Below are 7,698 nucleotides of genomic sequence, written 5' to 3' on the forward strand. Positions count from 1 at the left end.
ATGTACACCTGTGTTGGGAGTTATTTCTATTCCATATTAGGTATATCCCTCTCCCTCTTTTGGTTTCAGATCTGGTCCAATTTTGTTTCAAGAACAAACCTTCAAAATGCAGTTTTCCAAATCCGAAAATATGATTCCCGGATGGGAGAAAGAAAATTTTTGAAATTTCGCCCAACCTCCCTATAAGACTCGACCATCCATATGATGGATCTCCCATCTCTTCATTTATAGTGAAAATAAACACTTTTTGAAAATAAATTTATAATGAAAATACAACAAACAACTAATAAATATACAATGAATACAATAATTATAAAAGCACAATAAATACTAAAAGTATATTAAATTAGTGAATAAATGGAGTAATATCTAATAATAGTTTAATCTCTAAAAAATATAAATCAATAAATTATAACAAAAATACAATAAATCCTATAAGTATAGTAAATTAAATTTAACAATTAAATAATAATATTCAAAATATGATTCAGTTACTAGTTTTTTTTATATTCAACATATTTAAAAATTAGTTATTTACAATATTATTTATTTATTCAAATAATGTCATTATTTATTGAATTTAATAATCTATAAAATTATAATTTATACTATTATTTTTATATAATTTCGTTATATTATTAATTCAAATATTATGAAATCTATTATAATTACTTTTCTACTTGTAAGAAAATTTTTAAATTTATTACATAATTTCGTTATTTTAACTAGTTAAAATTTATTAATGTTAAATGTTTTTATTTAAAATATTTAGTTATTTAAATATTTCAATAATATGTCAAATATTTAAAATTTTAATTTAAATTTGATTTATTTTAAAGTTATTACATAATATTCAATAGTATGTTATATAATTAGTTAGCTATCTTTAATATTTTTTATTTTAAGTATTTAGCTATTGAATTAATTAAATAATATTTTTTTTAGTTTTAAATTTTTATTATGTGAATAACATTTAAATAATTTTGTCATTTAAAGTTTTAAGGTATTATTTAGTTATTAAATTGAATAATCCATAAAAATATTATTTTTGTGTTTATAATAAATATTTTAAAGTTATTACATAATTTCATAATTTTTAAATTTTTTTAACTTAAACTTTCTTTAGATAGATATAGTTCAAAGGTGGGAAAGGATAAATAGAAATTAGAGATAATTTAGGGGAAGGTGGGGGGATGGTGCTGCCACTTGGCCTGATATTATAAAACCAGATATCTCTTTCTTTTCTTGATAACTAACTCCCTTGCCACGTGGCTTAATGGATGGACTTGGTAGGAAAGAAGAGAAGAGAAAGAGATAGAGAGAGCTAGAAAAGGATAAGGAAGAAAGAAGAGGGGTTTAAGGAAAGAAGAAAGAAGGAATAATGGAAAAAAGAGAGGGCTGCTGACTTAAAACATAATATGTTTATAATATAATATTAGTGGACCCATGCGATGCACGCGATGCATCGCATGATTCAGCTGAATGTATTGCTTGCAATACGATGACCAGATGCATTTATTGTTATTTGTTTTCCACGAGGAACCTTGTACATCTCATCTAACCAGTTCATTCCACGAATGAGTTTCATTTGCAAAAAATAGAATGAATATTAAAGGGTGATCTGACGAGAGAATGTGGCAACATGACAAGTTGGCAACCACCTCAACACGTTACTACCAAGCATGCATATATCTTAACGAATCCACTGAGATTGAGGCCTAAGATTGCCTTTTTTTTTTTTAAGTCAAAGGAGAATGAGTCTCATCTAATACAATTGATTTGACAAACCAACTCAGGAGGAGGAGAGATCAAGTTAGAGCAGTTGTATTTGAAAGAAAAGGTAGCTTGTGAGCTAGGATCGAGAGACGTGGAGAAAACTGATAGATGAGATGTCTGCCCTTGTGCCATCCATTAGTTGACTTTTTACATATGAATGCTCATTTAATCACAGAGAAGAAAGAACAAAACTTAAGACTTTTGGTTGGGCATCCTCTGATTATCCAAACCCCATTGCATTTAGAATACCACTACCTTTTTTTAAGATGCCTCACCCGCTATTAAAATATTTAATTGACCTTAATTAATGGGAGTGGTATTCTAATAAGTATTTTCGTTTGGTTCACAGTTGGAATCAGAATATTCTATTTCCCCCATCAGTTTAATTCAGATTGGAATCAAAAGTGAAATTAGAATTGAAATTGGTTGGGATAAGTTCTCATTCCCGAGAGAGAGGGAGGGATATTGCCATTTTTTCAAATAGAAAAGTGTCATTCCACCAAGAACAAGAACAAGAATGAAATTTCGATTCTATCCAACCAAATAGTTAACACCACTGTTCCCGCATATGAAACATACCCTTAGAGCTCAGCTGGCTAGCTGCCTTTATCTTAATTTCTTGTGTAGTCACTTTAGTCCAACAATTTATTTGATTATTATTTAGACTAGATGTCAATTAGATGTCATGAAACATTTACATGTTCTATTGCGCATATCTAATCAATATAATTTAATTAACATTAAATACTAATCAAACAAGAAGCATATATTAGAATTAAGAATACAATTATAGTTTGCTGCATTGCCAAACTTCTATAATAATTAATTAAATTAAATTAAATATATAGAAAATGAGATGAGATGTCAAAAAATAAATAAGGATGATTAAATGAGATTCTAACTACACTTTTATTTGATTGAACTTACATTACAAAAAAAAAAAAAAAACTGGTTTTGGCGTTTGTGCATCATTTTGGCGATGTTTGCAAATGTCACGATTTTTTGAAAAAAGTCACGTGTAGAGGATTTCAAAATGTTAATGAGACATTTTTAACAATATATATTAAACATTGTCAAAAAACAGTATTGATGACGTTTATCAAACGTCACCAAAACTCATTTAACTTTAAAACAAAAACCTATACTAGCGGTCTATACAGCTGGCATTAGTCCTTTAAAAAAAAATGTTTTTCCTATGACCATTGGCATAGGACCTTCTTTAATAAAAAAATGTTTTACTAGCAATCAATGACCACCAACGTAAATCAATATTAATTTAAAAAAATAATAGAGAAAAACCCATTTATATGAACATTAAAGAATTAAAATAAAATATTTAACAGAATTTAAAAAGTAAAAACTATGGGATGAAAAAATTCTCTATTATCCCACATAGTTCAAAATACCAATTTATTAACTAAAACTATAACCAAAAAGAGCCTACAACTCTAAACAGATATTATACAAGTTAAACATATTCAAAAAAAAAAAAAAAAGAAAAGCAAACTTCCAATTACATAACGAGTTCAGTATCAACAATTAAGGAACCCTCCTTAAAAAGTTCTAGAGTACAGATCTCTTAATCAATATCATAATCGGATTCAGAAGTTTTTTAGCAAGCATAACACGATATCCACCTAGTTGGTCCTTTGAACCTATGGTGCCAACAATAATTCTAAGGGTGTTCACACTAAATGTCAAACCGACCAAATCAGCCCAATCCAACCTGAGTTGCATGGTTTTTTAAAACCACCGGTCGATTTTGGTTTATATGAGAAAATAAACTAATAACTCATAGTTTTTAAAAATTGAAACCAAACCGAACCGATCCAATATGTTTAAGTGTTTAAGTAATGATTAATTAGTCCCTAGCCTATATGTTAAAGGTTGATATATTTTATTTGTGTTTGTTTGAAATTTGAAAAAAAATGGCTATTTATGATAAAAACTAAAAACGTAAAACAAATACAAATATAGTACAATGGTATGACATTTAGTTCAGTTTTGTATAAATTTAAATATACATTGACAAAAAAAACCAGTTTTGCATAAAAAACTAATCAATTTAAATATATATTTTGATTTTAAATAAAAACTGAAAAGAAATAAAATTAAATATAAATAGATATTTAGAAATAGATATTTTAGTTTAAAATATATATAAAAACTGACTAAACTGACAAACCGACCCTTCATGTTTGGGTTGGTTTTGGTTCAGTCAATAAGTAAATCCACTAGGTTGGGTCGGTTGAAGAAAATGACTCAAATCGATCCAACCTGACCCGTGAACACCCTTAATTCCAAGTATATATCAATCTTCCTTCTATTCCTACTACCCTTTATCTCTTTTGGATTAGGCTCCTAGCTGAAAACAAGCCGCTATTGACCTATTCGAAACACTACTTCAAGTCTTCAATTGCAGGAGAGCTGCAATGCCATAGCAATCATGTAGACAAATAGAGAAAATTCTTCAGAAAAATGCCCAAGAGGTAACTTGAAAGGTAATTCATTATTTTGGACCTTTAGGTTGATTCAACTAAAACAACTTTTTAATGTCAAATTTCATTTTAGCATACTAGATTTTAGAAAATACATCATACATACTAATGCAGAAGGCTCACAGTAGTTATTCCTGTCAAACCTCATATCACGAAAGTGAGTTTTTGATTGTGATTACAAATACAAAAGGCCATTACTCAATGCTCTAGTCCTAGTAGTTATTTATTGCAAAACACAACCAATAGAAAATTTACGATAGTCTGAAAAGATTTCTAAAGAGCCAAATAAATCCGATTCAAATGTAAATAAATCCGCTCATGGCCTACGGGCTAGCACAACCCATATATATTCTATATATAATATTATATAAATTATAATTATATAATAATACATAGTATATAATATATTAATAAAATAAATAATTTTTTCAATTTTATTATACTATTTTATTTAGTTATTGTATATATAAGCAATTGTATACATCAAGATTCATATAAAATTAAAATTTTAAGTTTTTTTTTTCAATTTTTTAAATAAATAACTTTGGCCTAATCCACGACCCGACCTACACTTTGCACGGGCCACACATGGGATATGTTATGCTGACCCAACATGACTCATGGCCCAGCCCAGCTTGCACTTTGTGCAGGTTGTGCTGTACCGGCCCAACACAAGTCGTTTTACACCTTAGGGTTAAGGTTAACCTAACCCAACACTAGTGGTGGAACCTTCAACCATAACTCTAATCCAATTTGAAAGCTAGGTTGATTTGAGTTGGTCCAATTGAACCTTATTAGGTTGGGCCAAGTTTGAAAATTGCATGTTAAGAAGTTATCTCAAGTTGGGTTAGGGCAATAGGGTATTCATGGGTCAAGCCAAGTTGGTTTAGTTAAAAGTTGTTTGGCCGACTGAATTGATCTATTCGGGTTGTAGAATTGATCAACTGAAATCGACTAACCATTAGTGAAAATCAACCAACTTGAATTGTATCATTTTGGGTCAGTTTATCTGTTTGGTTGGTCAGTTTAAAAGGTTTAAATTTATATTTAAAAAATTGCAACAACATTATTATAAATTTAATTTTATAATATAAAATGTTTTAAACTAGGAAATGTTGGAAATTTTCCACTTTCCCATATTAAAAATTTTAATTCAAAATATAAAATATTAATATATCCCTATGGTTGGGTCACGTCAGTTTTTGGTTGGTTTACACATGGACAAACCAAAACTAACTCGTCCTCTTGGTTAGCATAACGGTTAAACCAAAGACAACAAAAAATACTAGAAAAGTAACCAAGTCAGGTCAATCGAATTGCGTTGGGTTGGTTGGTTTGGTTGGTTTGGTTAGTCTTATGAACAGCCTTATGAAGATGGAAACATTGGAGGGTTAGGCTAGGGTTGAGAAAACCCATGCTAAACCTGATCCATTGAATAATAGTCAATTAATTAGTTAAGTAAATATGAATAATCATCAATTAACTAGTTAATTAATTCATTATAAAATAATCAACAAAACATTAATAATTAACAATAAATTAAAATAATATTTAACATTTAATTAATTAATAATTGTTATTGAGGTTGATTTACCCACCATTTTCCTTTTTTCAGGCAACCATTGAAACAAATAAATTTTCTATCTATTTATATATATATATATCATTACTATACTTTTAAAGTAATTTAAACTAAATATAATTAATGTATAAATATTTTAATTATAATATGCATAAATTTAAATTCTATTTTAATATTCAAAATACTTTTAAGGGTAGTTGTCCAAAACCCACGTTTTCAAAATGTTCAAAATTCACCGTGAAATGACAGTTACTTGACTAACGGATATCCTTAATTTACTATTTTACCCTTCAATTATCTCCTGCTTTGCTTTCTTCCTCTTCGATGGGCTTGTCCCGTCGATCGGTCACGAACGGTTTCTTCTAGCTTCAGCGGTGCGGCTCAACTCTTTTGCCATTCTGGAATCGAAGCGGTGGGATCGATCGCATCTTCGTTGCTTCACACGATTACGGAGTTTATTTTCACGCCATGGTGAGTCAAAGGTTCTTTATTTTTGTGTATTTTTTCTACAACGGTTTTAGTGTTTTAATCTTTGGTCTTGTTTGGATAATTTTTACGGAGTTTATTGCAGACTTCTAGTGTTAGTTCTCGCCATTTGTGTCAAGACGTCAAAAATGTGTTGATACCACCTTATACCTTGTCAGACGACGATTTTACAACAAATAATTACTTAATTCATCTTTCTTTAATCCAAAAACATAAAACTGACAGTCAAACACCCAGGGGAATTTCAATCGATTTTCGATCTCAGATTGCTTGTTCCTCAAATAGCGATGGTTTTCGTAGATTACGACTAGAAGATTGGAAGCTCAAACAACAAAGCTAGTACGAGTTTTGTAGGTTGGTTAAGGACGAAAGTCGAACGACGACTGGTACAAAAGATTCTTCTCCGGGGAAGTTGATGGATGATTGAAGAAGCCTGAAGCGGTAATGGAGTGTAGGGAGAGAGTGAGGGAAGAAAATGGTTGGATTTATGCTGGAGATGAGTGAGAATAGGAGAGAAGTTTTACTGCTGCAACTTGTTCGAGTTCGAAGTTGAAGATGAAGAATAGTGCTTTCGATTGACATTTCAGCTCGATGGAGGTGAGGAAGAGAGAGGGAGAGAAACTGAGAGAAAAAATGAGGAATGATGATGGGGTGAGGAGAAAGGAAAGGGCATGATCGCTGATCGCCGCCGCTGTTCGGGACAATGAACAGTAGATTACCCATAAAATTTTGTTTAATAAGGCTGATTTGCCATTTAGGGGTATTTTGGTAATAAAAATTGCATTTATGCTGATGAACAATTTCTACCGATAAACATTAAGACGTTTTGAAAAGTTATGGTGAGTTTTAGAGAATTCAGAAAAAGTGAGTGAATTTTAAACAATTTTCCTACTTTTAATTAAAAATGAATATATAATTAATATCTGAATATAACTTTGTAGGATTAATGAACTAAAAAAACTAAATAATGAATTATCTCAAAACATCAATTACATTTATAAAACTTAAAAATCATTAATAAAAAGTAACATTTCCACTTAGAAATAATTATTAAGATATTTCTATTGATTAACTTTACAATTAATTTCTGAACCGATAAAAATTTAAAAATTAAATAATAATAATTAGTAGTGGTAGTAGTAAAAAATTATTGTTAAGGACTTTTGATGACGTTTGATATAAATGTCATTATAGGCTATAAGACATTGTTAAAAGTTGTATTTCCATGACATTTAAAGAAAATGTCATATAAAATATGTAGCGCGAAATGACGGGATGACGTAAGAACAATTTTTTTATGAAGTTTTTATTAAAAACCGTCTAATAAAACAAAGGATTTTTGGATTGCAATCACCC

The 7,698-nt window shown here is 29.5% G+C and overlaps 1 long non-coding RNA gene across 2 annotated transcripts; it reads left to right on the forward strand.

Annotated features, from left to right (window-relative positions):
- The first annotated feature begins 6,172 nt into the window (after nt 1–6,172).
- Nucleotides 6,173–7,135, forward strand: LOC148860869 (uncharacterized). 2 transcript variants are annotated; one of them, XR_016112320.1, is made up of 2 exons: nt 6,173–6,327; nt 6,643–7,135. It is a non-coding gene; the product is annotated as an uncharacterized LOC148860869 (long non-coding RNA). The 2 variants fall into 2 exon arrangements; XR_016112321.1 differs by having other exon boundaries at nt 6,190–6,327; nt 6,580–7,135.
- Nucleotides 7,136–7,698: the final 563 nt, after the last annotated feature.

The sequence above is a fragment of the Nelumbo lutea genome, chromosome 4 (assembly GCF_056320005.1).
Source record: "Nelumbo lutea isolate HS-2025 chromosome 4, American lotus-T2T, whole genome shotgun sequence".
Classification (NCBI taxonomy): Eukaryota; Viridiplantae; Streptophyta; class Magnoliopsida; order Proteales; family Nelumbonaceae; genus Nelumbo; species Nelumbo lutea.